This window comes from Lithobates pipiens, unplaced genomic scaffold (assembly GCF_037356315.1).
Source record: "Lithobates pipiens isolate NorthernLeopardFrog02 unplaced genomic scaffold, aLitPip1_a1.2 Scaffold_1, whole genome shotgun sequence".
Classification (NCBI taxonomy): domain Eukaryota; kingdom Metazoa; phylum Chordata; class Amphibia; order Anura; family Ranidae; genus Lithobates; species Lithobates pipiens.
Genome location: NW_027507685.1, coordinates 236058557 through 236076146, shown reverse-complemented (window position 1 = coordinate 236076146; position 17590 = coordinate 236058557). Strand labels below are relative to the sequence as shown.

At 47.2% G+C, this 17590-nt stretch overlaps 1 protein-coding gene across 13 annotated transcripts in view; it reads right to left on the bottom strand.

Moving 5' to 3' along the window:
• SYNGAP1 (synaptic Ras GTPase activating protein 1) overlaps positions 1-17590 on the bottom strand; it is a 562775-nt gene that overhangs the window by 358741 nt on the left and 186444 nt on the right. The window lies entirely within an intron of this gene.

Below are 17590 nucleotides of genomic sequence, written 5' to 3'. Positions count from 1 at the left end.
CTGGTCCATCAGCAGCACAGTGTCCCGGGAGAGGATGCCTGTGGGCTTCACATGCCCACAGGCAAGATGACAACCATCAGCACAACGTTTTCTAAGTTTTGTTATGTGCTGAAAACCGGCAGTAGGGGAGTCTAAAAATGGAACAAGTGAGTGATACATTTTAATAGAATAATCGATGACATATTCCAAAAAAAAAAAAAAAAAAAGCTAGTAGACAGTGGAACCCCGCTTTAAATTAGTTTTTGATATAGAACACCAATTTTGTTGGCGAAAAAAAGAATATATATATATATATATATATATATATATATATATATATATATATATATATATATATATATATATACTGCAGAGTTCCAGTGTTGTAATGTAGCGCAGAGTTATCTATAGATGTACAACGTGTGTATGTGCGTAACACTCCAGCACGGGGGTCTCCTGACATTCCATGGGGATGTTCTTACATGAAGGCGGTCGGGAGGCTAAAAATATTTTAATTAATATCTGTGCAAAGAATTCTCCCCGTCAGCCCAGAAAATGTGTCACAGGCTCTCTCCTCCTACCTGAAAAGCCTCATCTCTTTCTCTTCCTTTATTGCTCATTCCTCCTCTCTGCTTCCCCTCTCCCTCTCTCCTGCACTCACTTCTGCGTGTCATACTTAATTGTGAAACTGAGCCTTAATCTCTATATATAGAACTGGAGACAGCCGAGAGATTGGTGTGGGCATTGTACAAATACACACAAGTGAAAAAAAAAAAAAGCACACATGTCAATACTTATACTGCGGCAGCGTTCTGCAAGGGCCTCACCTTTATGCTTTTCCCCATTACCTTCAACTCTTTACATCAGAACCTCGAACTCGAATCAGTATGCTGTTTTAAAAATGACTAAAATCACTAAATATAACAAGTTGAAGGAAACCTGACATGAGACATGGTTGTCTTCACTACCGGCAAACCCGTTCTTGGCCAGGGACTTGGAAGGTATTGAGGCCAAAAACCAGCATGAGAACCAGGTGACTGGCACTTTCAGAAGGAAGTCAACAATAGCCACCAATGTAATTACATTTTAAGGTGGCCATTCTCAACCTGGGTTCAATGGAACCATAGGGCTCCTCTGGAGGTTGCTACGACCTTCCTTGAACTGTGACTGATCGTCGACCTTCTATCTCATTCTTCCTACTGACCTAGAATAAAATGGTACATTCTTCCAACTGACCTCAAATGTAAGGGGCATTCTTCCTCTTCCTGAGCATAGTGGTAAAATAACCTTTCTCACTGACCATAATGTAAGGGGTATTCACCACTAACTTGGATAGGGCACCAGGAGCAGTGGGATGCAGAACGCTACCCAGTAATATGAGGACGCCCTTTCTTCTGTAGCTTCTCCTTAAAACAGTCTCTTTAGCAATAGCTCAGGAAATGGATAGCACTGGGACACCATAGGCAATGTTCCAGGCCATGCAAGCCTTTATCCTAGTGAACCAGGGGGTAGCAGCAGCAATGGCCACCTAGATCCTGCAGTCAAGTCTGTACACATAAATCCTTGGGTACCTTAAAGCCTTCCTCAGAGTCAAGCAGACACTTCCCTCATGGACTCTCCAGGTCCTAGGTGAAATTGCTCTTCTTTAGCTTCAATGTTTTTCTAGCAAGTAGGCCCCACAGGTCTAGCATAGCTAGCTGGGACCTTCATGAGTTCCTGAGAGAGCAGCAGACGCAGCAGACTTCCAGGCTGGGTACTTCTACTCCTGGACAAGAACCTTGACTGCTCCAGCCCAGGTCTATTTATGAGCTCTGCATCCACCTACCAAGCATGCCTCTCCAGGAATTGGCTGAGGCCTTATATATTCAGACTACTCATTTAATCTACTCCACTCCTATGTTCTGGAGCTTTCCAGAGGCAGGGAGAAGCAATCAAGCATGCAGCCTATTGGACCCTAGTCAGTCCAAAGCAATCAGCAATTGCTCCACTGATTACAGAGTAGCTCAAAAATGACAACATTTACCTGAAAACCTAGCTCCTAACTAGGAGGGTGTCACATATTATATTTTCATCTTACATATCAGGCTAATACACTTGAGCTGTAGATGTAATTTTTAGCAGGATCTCAATAGTTCCTCTGGGATAAAAAGCCTGCATTAAAGTGGTTGTAAACAACTTACAACCAACTTTGACCTACAGGTAAGCCTAAATTAAGGCTTACCTGTAGGTCCAAGAAATATCTCCTAAACCTACACGGTTTAGGAGATATTTTCCGAAAGACAGGCGCCGCGGTCAACGGCGATATGCCGCGAGTGGCGGCTCCCTGTGCATGCGCTGGAGTGACGTCATCGCGGCTTCGCCGAATGACAGCGGCAGAGCGGCGAGACCCACCAAGAAGATGGATGCGCCGGACTACAGGGGACAGCGGTGACTTCGCTGGCTCCTGTGTCAGGTAAGTGACACATAATGGACTACTATGCGATGCATAGTAGTCCATTATGCTTTACCTTTGCAGGGAATGTAAGAGGAAGTAAACCCATCAGGGTTTACTTCCTCTTTAAAGCAACACTGTCATTGCTTCAGAAGAGAGAATGGTCAAACACCAGGCTAAAAATGATAAACTCTTGACATTTGCATTGTCTGACACTTCCCCCACATCTCCAATAATACCCCCAAACCCCTCACCTTCCTCCAAACCACCTCACTCCCCATTAACCAGACCAGACTATGTTTGGAGTAAATGGCCGAAGGCCTTGATTTATTAACCAAAATATATATATATATATATATATATATATAACAAATATAAACTTTCAATAAATAACTTTAATTAGCATGTAAACTTTCCATTAATACTGAAACATGGGTCATTAGCATACCCAAGACACTACTGGTCACTGCACAATACCTTTAACCTCTTGACCTCCAGACGGACTCCCCTGTCTCGGAGGCTATACCCAAACCAATGCAGTGACCTACCCCTTTTACTCTTCCCGGTTAACCCCATGTAACCGTGAAGTACCGCTCCAACCACCCCCATCACCATGGATGGGTACAACCTATTCTCCACCTGCACCACTTGACCTTCTCAACTGACCCCCCAAAAACCTGCCCACCCCTGTAAACATACCCCAACAAAAAGCTCACTACCAAAAGGGAGGGTGGGTGGGAATCTCGTCCTCCTCCGCTCTCCGACTGACCCGCCCGGCTTCCCGGTGAAATGTCCGGCTCCGCCTCCAACCCCGCCTACCCGGGATCCTTAAAGCGGCCCCTCTCATTCTTCCTAAAGACGGCGACAGTGCCTTCAAAGCAACTGTCATGCTGTCCCTTCGCCCAAAGCCTTCGGGTGTTGCTCCATGGACTTTCTCTACTTTGGCTGACTACAGCAAGCATGGGGACATAATGAAAATAAGTATTTTTGGTCATGTTTTGTGGCCAGTTTGGAGTCTTTGTGGGGTTTCTCTATAACAACCTTTTTCAACAATTTCACCCAAGAGGAACCTCTAACATAATTTCTATGGTGATTTTTACATACTATATGCAGGCACCATCAAATAGGAGGCCAATCAGCCACATCTCAAGGAACCCCTAGATAAACTTTAGAGGAACCCTTGAGTTTCATAGAACTTTGGTTTAGAATGGCTTCCTCAAAGCCCTGGATAACAAGCAAATAGTTTTTTTGCCATAAAGCCTAAAAAAGGCTTTATGGCAAAAAATCTCTAAAACTGATGAATATTTGTAGATAGAAGAATGCGATCTGCATACAATCTATTGTTTTATTATTCTTTGTTGGGTCCTCAATATGGGCTGTGTTTGTGGGCCTTACACACAAGACGTTTGGAAGATGTGGAGCTGGGACCTCTGCTGGTGGGTTAAGTTAAGTATAAGGAGGTGTAACAAGACTTATTTAATGCTTGGTATCTCTGTTCCCATGGAAACATTTTAACAGGAACTTTTCCAACCAGTACAGCATCGTATGAGAGGATTCAGTAACAAGCGGAAGACGCACTTCTTAATGAAGAGGGTTTTAACCCTAAAATTGTCTTTTACCAGATGCAGACTGATTCCTTAGCATTAAAGCTGGTAGGCTTGCTGCAACTCGTAGCGCCAGATGAAGGGACCACTGGTCACCTACCTATAGCTGTCATGAATGTGGGAGCTCAAGAATAGCAAGGCAACTCTATCATAAACTGTGAACTTTTCACCTACCTGTATTACAGGGTAATGTAGCACTATGGTGGTCAGTCACACAGCCATTCGGACTCAAGAATGTTCTGATATCTTCTAACTTGCACTCGTCTGGGTCACAACAGGCATATGGTAAATATTCCATTAAAAATATCAAGTGTTTTTGAATGGCATAAGCCACATGAGTCAAACAAAAGGTCTGCGGGGGCAGAATACGGCCCTCAAGGCCATTTTATGTGGCCCTCACAATTCTTCTGCAGCTGCAGTATCCCCCTCCCTGTCTGAGCAGTCGACCCCAAGAAAGTTTCTTGTGGATGATACCAACATCGTGCGACCCTCCATTTCACACTTGCATCATCTGCTACAGGAGTGTGAGTGGACTCCATGCCAGTCAGTCTGCACCTGCCCTTCACAGCTTAAGTCTTAAGTTATTACTAAAACCAATAATAATCAAATGTAGATGCAAATATTTAATAGGATAAAGAGTAGATACGTTTACATAGTCTTAGGCCGCATACACACGGGCGGATTGTCTGGCCAACTAAGTTCGTCAGACAATCCGACAGACAGTCCGTTCAAAATTTGCATGAACGGACTTGACCACACACGATGAGCAGACAGTCTGCTGAAAGCTTGCGCGATGACGTGTACAGCACGTACGACGGGACTAGAAAAACGACGTCCAATACACTGCAATGCAACCTTCGGCCGTGTAAATCCTTTCTGAGCATGCACCATACTTAGTCCGTCCAACTTGCCTACACACGAGCGGACTGTCCGCTAAAACCAAGTTTGAACGGACTGTCTTACGGAAATTCCGTAAGACTTTGTTCGTCAGATTGTCCGCTGAAAAAGTCCGCTGAAGCCCACACACGAGCGGATTGTCCGCTGAAACACGGTTCAGCGGACTAAGTTGGACAGACAATCCGCCCGTGTGTATGCGGCCTTACAGATACAACCGGTCCTTTGAGGGCAACCATAATGCTGATGCAGCCGACGTTGAAATTGAGTTTGACACCCCTGGCATAGGCGGTTTAAAGGGGTTGTAAACCCTTGCCTCTTTTCACCTTAATGCATTCTAGGTGAAAAACCTCCTGTGCTGCAGAAGCGCCCCTGGGCCCCCCTTATACTTACCCGAGCCCTGTAATTCCCACAACAGGAACGAGCACACCAGCTCCGGCCAGTGTCTCGTGTCCTGATTGGATAGATTGATAGCAGCGCAGCTATTGGCTCCCGCTGCTGTCAATCAAATCCAATGATGCGTGCGCCGAGTCCTGCTGTTGGTGTTTATGGACGCAGCAGCAGGACATGGGAGCATGCTTCTCCGGCAGGCCACTCGAGAAGAGGAGGAGCCAGGAGTGCCGCAGAGGGACCCCAGGAGAGGAGGATCAGGGCCACTCTATGCAAAACCAACTGCACAGCGGACGTGTTTTTTTTTTTTTTAAACTGAACCTTTACAACCACTTTAAGGAGAGAAGATGTCCACGATGACACAAGAAGTAGCCAAAAACGCAAAGGATGGATGCAAGTGTGGACAGAGTGTGGACCCTCATACGCTCATGCTGCTGTATTATTTTGATTACAAGGGGATAGTTCACTAAAAGTTCATAGAACATGGTACAACAGTCAACCAACATTGCTACTTGGAAATTCTGAAGAGGTTATGGGAATCTGTTTCGGAGGAGAAGACCGAAACTGTGGCCTGACAAGTGGATTCTCCACCATGATCACGCTCCTCTACAAACATTTTTTTTATAGTCAGTTCTGGGAATTGTCACACCTCATACATTGACTGGGCAGCACAGGCAGAATCAAAGAATCAAATGCTATGTCAAATGTCAAAGAATGTCAAAGAATCAAATGCTATGTTCTCTGCAGGCACATTTTTAAGAAATTACAAACTTTTACCCAATTTACAAAAACAACCAAACAGAGTAAGGCAAACGAACGCCAATGCTTTGTATAATTGAAAGGAGTTGATAGGAACCCTTGGTGGTAGATTACATTTATCCGTTTGCCCAATTTTCCCTGAAACGCTGGTTTTAAATAGTTAAAAGAGGTTGATAAGAAACGTTGGGGGTAGGTTACATTCATAATTAATACAAAGTTAGTCAGGCTGAAAAAAGACACAGGTCCATCTAATGCCGCGTACACACGAGCGAATTGTCCGGCGTACTTAGTCCGCCGAAACACATTTCAGCGGACAATTCGATCGCGTGTGGGCTTCAGCGGACTTTTCCAGCGTAAAGTCCGGCAGACTTAGAAAGTAGTTTTGCACTCCAATCTTTCCGCCGGACTTGGGTTTCAGCGGACAATACGTTCGTGAGTATGCTAGTCCGGCAGACTAAGAATGACGCATGCTCAGAAGCAAGTACGAAAAAGGAAGCTATTGGCTACTGGCTATTGAACTTCCTTTTTCTAGTCCCGTCGTACGTGCTGTACGTCATTGCGCTAGAAATCCTTTCTGTGTGTCGGTGTGTGGCCAAGTCTATTCGGTAGAAAGTCCGCCGGACTATCTGCCGGATTGTTTGCCGGACTAAGTACGCTGGACAATTTGATCGTGTGTACGCGGCATTATTCAACCAAAAAAAATTCAGGCATTTGCCTAGTTTTGCTTAAAATGCTGTTCAAAAGTGGTTGAAATTGTCTGAAAAGTTTTAAAGGTGTATGACCGGTTCCACAACTGGCCGACGACATATGAGACCCAGGAAATCATCAAGAATTAATACATAATTATATCTAACAGTGGCAAATTATCAAATCCTGGGACTGCCTCTGGGGATCCAAGGGCTTTTGGCAAACACAAAAGTTGAGTGGGTAATGACAGCCTTGATAAACAAGCTCCTATGTGCAACATTCTTCTTTAACCTCATAGTCTCCACATTACACATCCAGCCAAAGCCTGCAATCTGCTTAATGAGGGAGTCCGCCGGGAGTCCGCGTTTTTTTTTTTTTTTTAAAGCCAGCAGCTACAAATACTGCAGCTGCTGACTTTTAAAATAGTGACACTTACCCGCCCAGCACGCCCGCGATGTCGGCACCCGAAGCCGATCTCTAGATCGTCTCTCGGGTGCTGCCGCCGCCATCTTCGGTATGGGAATCAGGAAGTGGAGCCTTTCGGATTCATTTCCCGGTTCCCTACTGCGCATGCGCTAGTCGCGCTGCGCAATAAGGATGGACACGCTGCCTCTGTGATCTTTGTGTTTCCCAGCAGGCAGCGGGGGACTTTCGGAAAGGGGCGTAATCTACGCCCCTTTCCGCAGAGAGCCATCCCGGAAGTGGGTGCAGATACCTGTACTGTACAGGTACCTGCACCCCCCTCCCCCCTGAAAGGTGCCAATTGTGGCGCCGGAGGATTGCAATGAGCGGAAGGTCCACTTTAGGGTGGACCTCTGCTTTAACACCTTCACTTTCCTTCGGGATCACCACTTCTCATAAATGTCTTTAAAAAGTAAGTTTACCTTTACAGAACATCTGTAAGGTGAACTTACACTGGACCACCACCCATCCCTCCTGGTCCCACTATATAGGAGTCCCGCAATCACCCGCTGTGAGATATTGTGTCACGGCTTCACCGGTCCGAGGATTTGAAATCTCTGTGGCTTAATCTCCTATACCTGTGGCCTAGTCTGTCCTGTGACTGCTGTAGAAGAGGAGAGAAAGCCGTTGGAATTTCTAATCCCCACACCGGTAAAGCGGCGACCCGATGTTTCACAGTGGGAGATCGCGGGACTCCGGTATGGTGGGACTGGGTGGGATGGGGAGGGGGTCCAGTGCAAGTTCACCTTACAGATTTTATTTACACTTTTATGCCCAGTACACACGACTGGTTTTCCCGTCGGAATAAACTCTGAAGGTTTTTCCGAAGGAGTTCCGTCAGAATTCCGCTGAAACTATCTTGTGTACACACGATCACACCAAAGTCCGACCGTCAAGAACGCAGTGACGTACAAAACGTACAACGGGACTAGAAAAAGGAAGTTCAATAGCCAGTAGCCATTAGCCAATAGCTTCCGTCTCGTACTTGCTACAGAGCATGCGTCGTTTTTAGTCCGTCGGAACAGCATACAGACGAGCGGTTTTCACAATAGGAATCGGTTCCGTCGGAAATATTTAGAACATGTTCTATTTCTAGGTCCGTCAGAATTTTCAAAAAAAAAAGGTCAGATGAGGCATACACACGATCGGAATATACGATGAAAAGCTTCCGTCTGACTTTTTCTGTCGGACATTCCGCTCGTGTGTACGCGGCATAAGACTTTCCTTCTGCCGATTTTCCTTATGCTGCTTCTTTTCTATAGCACCCTCCTAGTTTCAGCTTCTCTGTAGCCAGTGGAGCAAAGTTTGGTTATTTATGGTGGTTCTGGGTTATGGTGGTTGCAGGCTCAACTACTTTCCGCTGCTTTCTAGTGAGTTCTAGAATTTAGCAGATAGGAAGCTGCAAACCCCGGACTTGCATATTCAAACAGCCTTAGCCAATCCCTGGGAAGGAGGATGACCAGTAGGGGGCTGCGATGTAAATAAATAGGCTGGGGTCTGAAACAGTAGGGTCCTTATCCTGGTGCAGAAGACTTGAGGGCTGTGCTCCTCTGGGTCACTTAGCTGGAGTCTTTTAAACCCAAACCTGCCCAGTGCAATCTCAAAGCTGAATTCCAGGCTTCCCTTCAAGTGGTATTAAATCTAAAAAAACAAAAATGTAATATATTGCAGCTTACCAATCATTCGATGTGGTGGCTGTATTTGTTTTCTTTTTGTAAGGGATTTTCCCCTCTGTTTTTATCTGATGTTTTGTCCAGTGACACGCCTCTTGTATTAATGTGCCTCCTGAATGAAGGGGGAGGAATAATGCCCCATCATTGATATCAGTGGGAGGAATAGTGCCCCATCATTGGTATCAGGGGGAGGAACTGTGCCCCATCATTGATATCAGTGGGAGGAATAGTGCCCCATCATTGGTATCAGGGGGAGGAACTGTGCCCCATCATTGGTATCAGTGGGGGGAATCATGCCCCATCATTGGTATCAGTGGAAGGAATAGTGCCTCATCATTGGTATCATTGGGAGGAATAGTGTCCCATCATTGGTATCAGGGGGAGGAATCGTGCCCCATCATTGGTATCAGTGGGGGGAATCATGCCCCATCATTGGTATCAGTGGGAGGAATAGTGTCCCATCATTGGTATCAGGGGGAGGAATTGTGCCCCATCATTGGTATCAGTGGGTGGAATCATGCCCCATCATTGGTATCAGCAGAAGGAATAGTAACTTATCATTGGTATCAGTGGGAGGAATAGTGCCCCATCATTGGTATCAGTTGGAGGAAGCGTGCCCCATCAATGATATCAGTGGGAGGAATCATGTCCCATCATTGGTATCAGTGGGAGAAATTGTGCCCAATCATTGGTATCAGTGGGAGGAATTGTGTCCCATCATTGGTATCAGTGGGAGGAATAGTACCCCATCATTGGTATCCGTGGGAGGAATTGTGCCCCATCATCGGTATCAGTGGGAGGAATAGTGTCCCATCATTGGTATCAGTGGGAGGAATAGTAGCCCATCATTGGTATCAGTGGGAGGAATAGTACCCCATCATTGGTATCAGTGGGAAGAATAGTCCCCAATCATTGGTATCAGTGGGAAAAATCATGCCCCATCATTGGTATCAGTGGGAAAAATTGTGCCCCATCATTGGTATCAGTGGGAGGAATAGTGCCCTATCATTGGTATAAGTGGGAGGAATAGTACCCTATCATTGTTATCAGTGGGAGAAATAATGCCCTCTCATTGCTATCAGTGGGAGGAATAGTGCCATATCAGTGGTGTCAGTGGAAGAAACCAATAGTTACCATTATTGGTAGGAATCATGCGCCATTATGGGTGTCAGTGGCAGGAATTATACCCCACTGTTGGTGTCATTGAAATAGTGCCTCACACTGGTGGGAAGAATAGTACCCCAAGGGCCGGATAAAAATTAGCAAAGGGTGCAACGATCAAGGGATTAAAGTTAGCGGTGAGGAGGTGACACAACACCTCCTCACATCTGTCATGCTCTCCGAAGAGCGATCTGCGTTCTTGAGAGACAAATGCTCGTGTGAACAAGCCCTATAACCCCTCTACAGAGCCAGCCCATTGTTTAGGAGGGTCTCCGAGAGCAGCACTAGTCAGCCCCCTGTTGGCCCCTCCCACCAGCCATGACCTACCTGCATTGCACAGAGAAGCACAGAGACCCAGTGATGACATCACTGGATCTAAAATTAGGTATGTAGTGAAGGCGAAAAGGTTTTATTTAGCATGTTGACGAGAGAGAAAAGGAAGGACAAAAGGCAAATATAAGCAGATTAAACTTCAGCCTCTGTATCCTCCGCACACGCCCTTCCTAGGTTATCCTATAAGGAAGGCTTCTAATATAGAACCGCTGCCAATTCCGCCGCACCTCTTCTATCTATCTCTTCTCCTTTCAGAGTGGCATATCTGAACAGGGTTCCTCTACCCATGTTTGCGAATTGTGAATTTCTTTACGCTATCATTTTACTGCTGCGGCTTGTTAGTCCTCATTTTGCACAGCACCGCCGAAGAGGCTTGTGCTATAAAAATCAGTAAAAAAAAAAAACAAAAAAAAACTAATAATAATAGTGGAGGAATGCAGAGAGGACAAGAGGGAGAAGAGAGAGGAGGATGAGTAACAGGAGGAAGAGAAAAGTGAAACAGAAAAATGGCATAGAAGAGTGAGTGGGAGGCATAGAAAGAGAGGGAGCTGAATGAAGCAACATTTACAGAGGAAGCAGGGAGAGCTATAGGAACATAAAGTCTGTATACTGTGTGCAGCAGAGGAGGGGGGGGGGGGGGTATTAAAATAGGAGGTGGGAGGGCTGCAGAAAATCAGAGGTGGCAAAATCTAGATAATGACACCGAGGTGCTGGGGGGCCTATCTCTACCCCCACTAGAATAGACCAGGAATCCCCCCTACCTCGCTGACAGAGTGTATTTAATAATTAGCTGTAATTAGACTGCGGTAGGGAAGAGACGGAGGTGTGTGGGAGCAAGAAAAGGACAGGGGAAGAGAGCGAGCGAGAGAGTGTGATTGGGCGACACATCGATCTGTTCAATAGACCCTTATTTTTGGGATTCTTCAGTCTGTGCATCTGTTTAGTGAGCTTGTACCATCCCATCTGTCTCGAGTAATATCACAGGCGGCTCTGAGCAGTCTCACCCGCTGGAAGCACTCTGATTTCTGCTGCCTCCCTCTTCTCTTATTACAGACAGTGAGCAAAAATACATACAAAATGCCTCTCAACAGGCAACTAGCCCTAAATCTACAATTGCTGAGATCAGTTTGGGTAGCGGAGATGAAAAAAGTTGGGCTATGGACAGGGCAGGACATAGCCCTTGTACACACGGTCGGAGATTCCGTCGGAATGTTTCCTATCGGAGCGTTTTGTTGGATATTCCGACTGTGTGTGGTTTGCATCGGACTGTTTCCGTCGGAATATCTGACGGACCAACTTTTCCAACTTGCCGGAAATATTTTCCGACAAAATGCTCCGATCGGACATACTCCCATCATGTGTAGCCTACTCCGACGGACAAAGTGCCACGCATGCTCAGATCAAATTCCTAGACCAAAGCTATTGGCTACTAGCCTGAACGTAGTCCCGTTGTAACGAAATAACGTCATCACGTTATGTACAATCGGATTTTCCGACAACTTAGTCCGACCGTGTGTATGCAACATCACTTCCGGACCTGGTCCGGAATGAATCCGTCGGAGTAACTCCGACGGATTTGGTTGTCGGAATCTCTGACCGTGTGTACAAGGGCTTAGGGTGGTGGGGGCCTCTGGGCTTGAGTCACTTTCGGGCCCTACCTTCTATACATTACCGTATTTATCGGCGTATAACACGCGCCGGCGTATAACACACAACCCCAAGTTTAGGAGGGAATTTTAAGGAAAAAAAACTTTTAGGAGGGAAGTTTAAGGAAAAAGCTTCCATTTAAATGCCCATCAATGCAGCCTTATCAATGTCCATCTGCAACCTTGCCCATCCATCTGAAGCCTTCTTCAGTGTCCATCTGCAGCCTTGTCAGTGTCATTAGCAGCCTTGTCAGTGTAGCCTTGTCATTTGAAACCTTGCCCCAGTGTCATTTGCAGCCTTGTCTTTTGCAGCCTTGAAGTTTAAAAATGTGGCTGCCGAGATACAGAGTCCTGTGTATCTCGGCGGCTCTTGGGTCCTCTCGCAGTCCCGAGTGGAGCCGAGAGTAGCCGAGTGTACTTGGTTCGGCTCACAGTCACTCCCAGTCCCTGTGTTATGTCCATCATAGGGCGGGACTGGGCGTGACTGTGAGCGTAGCTGAACCGGGCTATGTGTCTCGGCAGGGCCCCCTATTGGGCAGGGCCCATGGGCTTGAGCCCAGTCAAGCCCAATGGTAAGTCCAGCCCTGGCTATATACTCGAGTCCCCTGACTACGATCGTCAAGCTCAATCTTGGTAGGGCAGGTATAAGAAAATGGGAATAATTATGTTTTTAGTAAATTGGTTAAAGAGTAGCTCCACCAGTCTAATGCCCCGTACACACGATCGGAAATTCCGCCAGCAAAAGTCCGATGAGAGCTTTTTTTGGTCGGAAAATGTTTGTGTGTAGGCTCCATCTGACTTTTGCTGGCAGAATTTCGAGCAGCAAAAGACTGAGAGCAGGTTCTCAATTTTTCGGTCGGAAAAAGTTCCGATTGGAAATTTCGATCGTCTGTACAAACGCTCAAAATTCCTACGCATGCTCGGAAACAATTTGACGCATGCTCGGAAGCATTGAACTTCATGTTCTCGGCTCGTCGTAGTGTTGTACGTCATAACGTTCTTGACAGTCGAAAGTTCCGTGAACTTTTGTGTGACCGTGTGTATGCAAGCCAAGCTTGAGCGGAATTCCATCGGAAAAACCATCCACGTTTTTTTCCGGCGGAAAATCCGTTTGTGTGTACGGGGCATTAGTCCATAGGGTTCAATTTTGAGTTGGCCCAACATTTGCAGCTATAACAGCTTCAACTCTTCTGAGAAGGATGTCCACAAGGTTTAGGAGTGTGTCTATGAAAATGATTGACCATTCTTCCAGAAACACATTTGTGAGGTATGGTGCTGATGTGGACAAGAGGGCCTGGCTCGCAGTCTATGCTCTAATTCATCCCAAAGGTGTTCTATCAAGTTGAGGTCAGGGCTCTGTGCAGACCAGTCAAGTTCTTCCACCCCAAACTCGCTCATCCATGTCTTTATGGACCTTGTTTGGACTTTATGGACTTTAGTCCGTGTGTGGGCAAGTCCGCTTGGGCCTTGTTTGTCCCGTCCGACGGGACTAGAAAAGGAAGTCAATCTCGCCGATAAAAGCAGCAAGATTGACACATTGGTAGCCCCGTCGCCTGGTATGGATTTTAAGGGGAAGCCCCAATGCCGAAAAAGTGGCGTTGGGGTCCCCCCAAAATAGATACCAGACCCTTATCCGAGCACGCATCCCGGCCGGTCAGGAAAGGGGGTGGGGACGAGTGAGCACCCACCCTGAGCCGTACCAGGCCACATGCCCTCAACATGGGGGGGTGGGTGCTTTGGGGAAGGGGGGTGCCCTGCGGTCCCCCCACCCCAAAGCACCTTGTCCCTATGTTGATGAGGACAAGGGCCACTTCCTGATAACCCTGGCCGTTGGTTGTTGGGGTCTGCAGGCGGGGGCTTATCAGAATCCAGGAGCACCCTTTAACAAGAGGGCCCCCAGATCCCGGCCCCCCACGCTATGTGAATGAGTATGGGGTACATCGTACCCCTACCCATTCACCTGAGGGAAAAAGTGTCAATAAAAAAAACACAACACACAGGTTTTTAAGTAGTTTATTAGGCAGTTCCGGGTGTCTTCTTCCGACTTCGGGGGTCTGCTCGCCAGGCTCTTCTGCTCTTTTTCTAGCGGAGGAGCCTGGCTTTCTCCTTCGTCGTTGCCATCTTCTTCTTCCTTCTTCTGTTCTTGCGATGTTGACACAACGCTCTCTCCCGCTGTAATGCTGAGGACATGCTGCGTGTCGACTTATATAGGCATGAGGGACGGGGTCACCGGGTGATGCCACATGATGACCCCGCCCCTCATGACGTCACAGTCTTGGGGCATGCTGGGACGGTGAAGTCATAAGGGGCGGGGTCATCGCGTGACATCACCCGGTGACCCCACCCCTTATGCCTATATAAGTCGACACGCAGCGTGTTCACAGCATTACAGCGGGAGAGAGCGTCGTGTCAACATCGGAAGAACAGAAGGAGGAAGAAGAAGAAGATGACTATGAAGGAGAAAGCCGGGCTCCTCCTCTAGCAAAAGAGTGGCAAAAGAGAAGAAGATAGCGGAGGAGACCGGCGAGAAGACCCCCAAAGTCGGAAGAAGACCCCCGGAGCTGCCTAATAAACTACTTTAAAAACCTGTGTAGTGTGTTTGTTTTTTTTCCCTCAGGTGAATGGGTAGGGGTACGATGTACCCCATACTCATTCACATAGGGCGGGGGCCAGGATCTGGGTGCCCTCTTGTTAAAGGGGGCTCCCGGATTCCGGTAAGCCCGCAGACCCTGACAACTAATGGCCAGGGTTGTTGGGATGAGGCCCTTGTCCTCATTAACATGGGGACAAGGTTCTCTGGGATGGGGGGTCAGCAGGGCGTCCCCCTTCCCTAAAGCACCCACCCCCCCATGTTGAGGGCAAGCGGCATGGTACGGCTCAGGAGGGGGGGGGCGCTCGCTCGTCCCCACCCCCTTTCCTGACCGGCCGGGCTGCGTGCTTGGATAAGGGTCTGGTATCGATTTTGGGGGGACCTCCACGCCGTTTTATCGGCGTAGGGGCTTCCCCTTAAAATCCATACCAGACCAAAGGGCTTTGCTCTCGCTGCGGAATGTACAGTACCCTGTCTCAGAGAACCAGCGCAATAGGATCGCGCTGGAAACATTCTCTCGGGCAGGTGCTGTAGCTGCCCGCGTGTCGTATTTGGTCCGTCGGACCAGCATACAGACGAACGGTTTCCCGCTAGGAACTGAGTCTGGCGGAGTTCAGGTGGGAAAATGTAAAACCTGTTCTATATCTAAAGTCCGTCTGATTTTTGGCATGCAAAGGTCCAATGGAGCCCAGACACGATCGGAATGTCCAACAGATTTGTTCCGTCGGGCCTTTGCTGTCAAAAAGCCCGGTCGTCTGTATGCGGCATTAGACACGCCACACTGGGTGCTTCTGCCATTTGGTTCACTGATGGGTTTTTGACCACCTCTTCTCCGACCAGTACAATGCCCACATGAGAACCCATAAGAGGATCCAGGATTGGGACCCCCACTGCATCAAGAGCGATCGATCTCATTCTGTGTGAAGACAGGGGTTTTTCTCCACCGGCATTTACAAAAGTTGGATGTTTCTACCCATTTGGGTTACTGCAACCTTACCAGATGTAAATAAATGTTTCTTTTCTCATTAATGATAAAAATTATTTGCGGTAATAACTTTACCTTGGATACCTATTATGCTACAAGGGCTCTCCCGCCTCACCCCTCTTTTTTGTTCAGTGGATACCTTGGACCTCTCTATGGGTCTCTAATCTACTTTTTTGGTCTGAGCCTCGGACCTTTGAGGACCACCACCACCCGACTCCCAGATTACCCTCCCAGATAAGCTCTGACACCATCCAGCACCAGAGCTTACCCAGGGTGGGTTCTTGCACTTGGGAGGCAGCGAGAGGGGTATGGGTGGGTGAATATACCTTACTGGGGTGGGGGCTATCAAAAGTCACTGTCAACTCAGCAAAGCGACAGAGTCTCTAATCCTCGAAGTGGTTACAAAGCCAATAACTTTAACAAGCAGAACTTGCTGTGGGAGTACACAAGAGATAAAAGAGGCGGATCAGCGTACAACAAAGCCCACACAGGCTACAATCCAGTTTTAAGTCGTCCCATTTTAATTGTTTGTTTACCTCCAGCATAGATTGCTCATCACAGCCGTCACAAGGCACAGAGCCACTCTGACTGATTCTGTGCATTTTGCCTATGATCTGTACTGTCTACTAACAGTCCAAGAAGACACACGGAACACATCTGAATCTCGGCTGGTCCATGCTGAACTGGGCGAGATTTGAACCATCTATGGCCGGCCTAACTACCACTAGTTATACCATGGCCTGGCTGATGGAGTTGGGAATGGCAAAAATCTGTTCTTTTTGCCATCTCTGTCCCATTGAGGAGATTTCCTTTTATTTCTTGTCCTCTAGCCACAGCAAGAAGTGAGAGAAAAGCTCCACAAACTTTGGGAAATTCCCTTTTAAACAGTTGTCAAATGTCCGTATTGGAAGATTTCCACTCACCTATTCTGGTCGCAACTCAAAACTTTGGATATGCTCTTGCATTCAGTCTCGGTGTTAATGGTCATCAGGAGAAATAGCGGGGACGCAGACCACAATAGAACCTGATGGGATGACTAACCCCTTGCCACTCCAATTATTCCTTTACATACACTTTAAAGTGGTTGTAAACCCTTACAACCAACTTTGACCTACAGGTAAGCCTAGATTAAGGCTTACCTGTAGGTCCAAGAAATATCTCCTAGAGAGGAGATATTTACCCGAAGACAGCCACACTGGGGCAGGCCCGCATATCGGCTCCTGTGTACATGTGCGGGAGTGAAGTCATCGCGGCTCAAGCGAATCACAGCGTCGGAGCCGCGAGACCCGGAAGTTGCTCCGGGATCCATGGCAGCGGCGAAGAGGAAGACTGAGGACCGCTTCGGGGGCTTCCTTCTCAGGTAAGTTATTCATAATGAGCTAGTATGCTATGCATACTAGCTCATTATGCCTTTGTCTTGCAGGATTTTTTTTTTCAGGATTTTTTTAAAAGGGTTTACAACCACTTTAAAGACCCATTCTAACTGAATGGCTACCTTAAAACAGATCTTTTACAAAATGTTTAAGTAAATCTCTTTTCTTTCCTTATCCCTCCTTACATAATTGCTAACTTTTTTTTTTTTTCATTTTCTGAATAGCTGGTTTTATAATACTTATAATTGCCCTTCCTGGTAGCTCCTTCTCCACCCACACATTTCACAAGCCAGGCTGCAGGACCGACAGTGCCGAATTCCACTGGATTATTTGTCTGCTTAGTGGACACCATGGCAACCAGAAAACAATTTTATGGGTAGCTAGGTCCCATTCTGCACATGAACGGGATCCAGCAGTGCCTCACCAAGGGGCCGGCTTTAAAAACCAGGAAGGGACAGCCGACTCCCGAATCCAAGATGACAGCGCAGAATCAAAATAACGCTAGCGAATCCGCGGAAGCGAGGAAGATGTCGCTGGACTCCAGGGACCTTGTAAGTATGTATTTCGTCAGATGTTAATGTTTTAGGCTGTGTCTCAAGCTTTCAATCGGGGAGAAGGTTCCC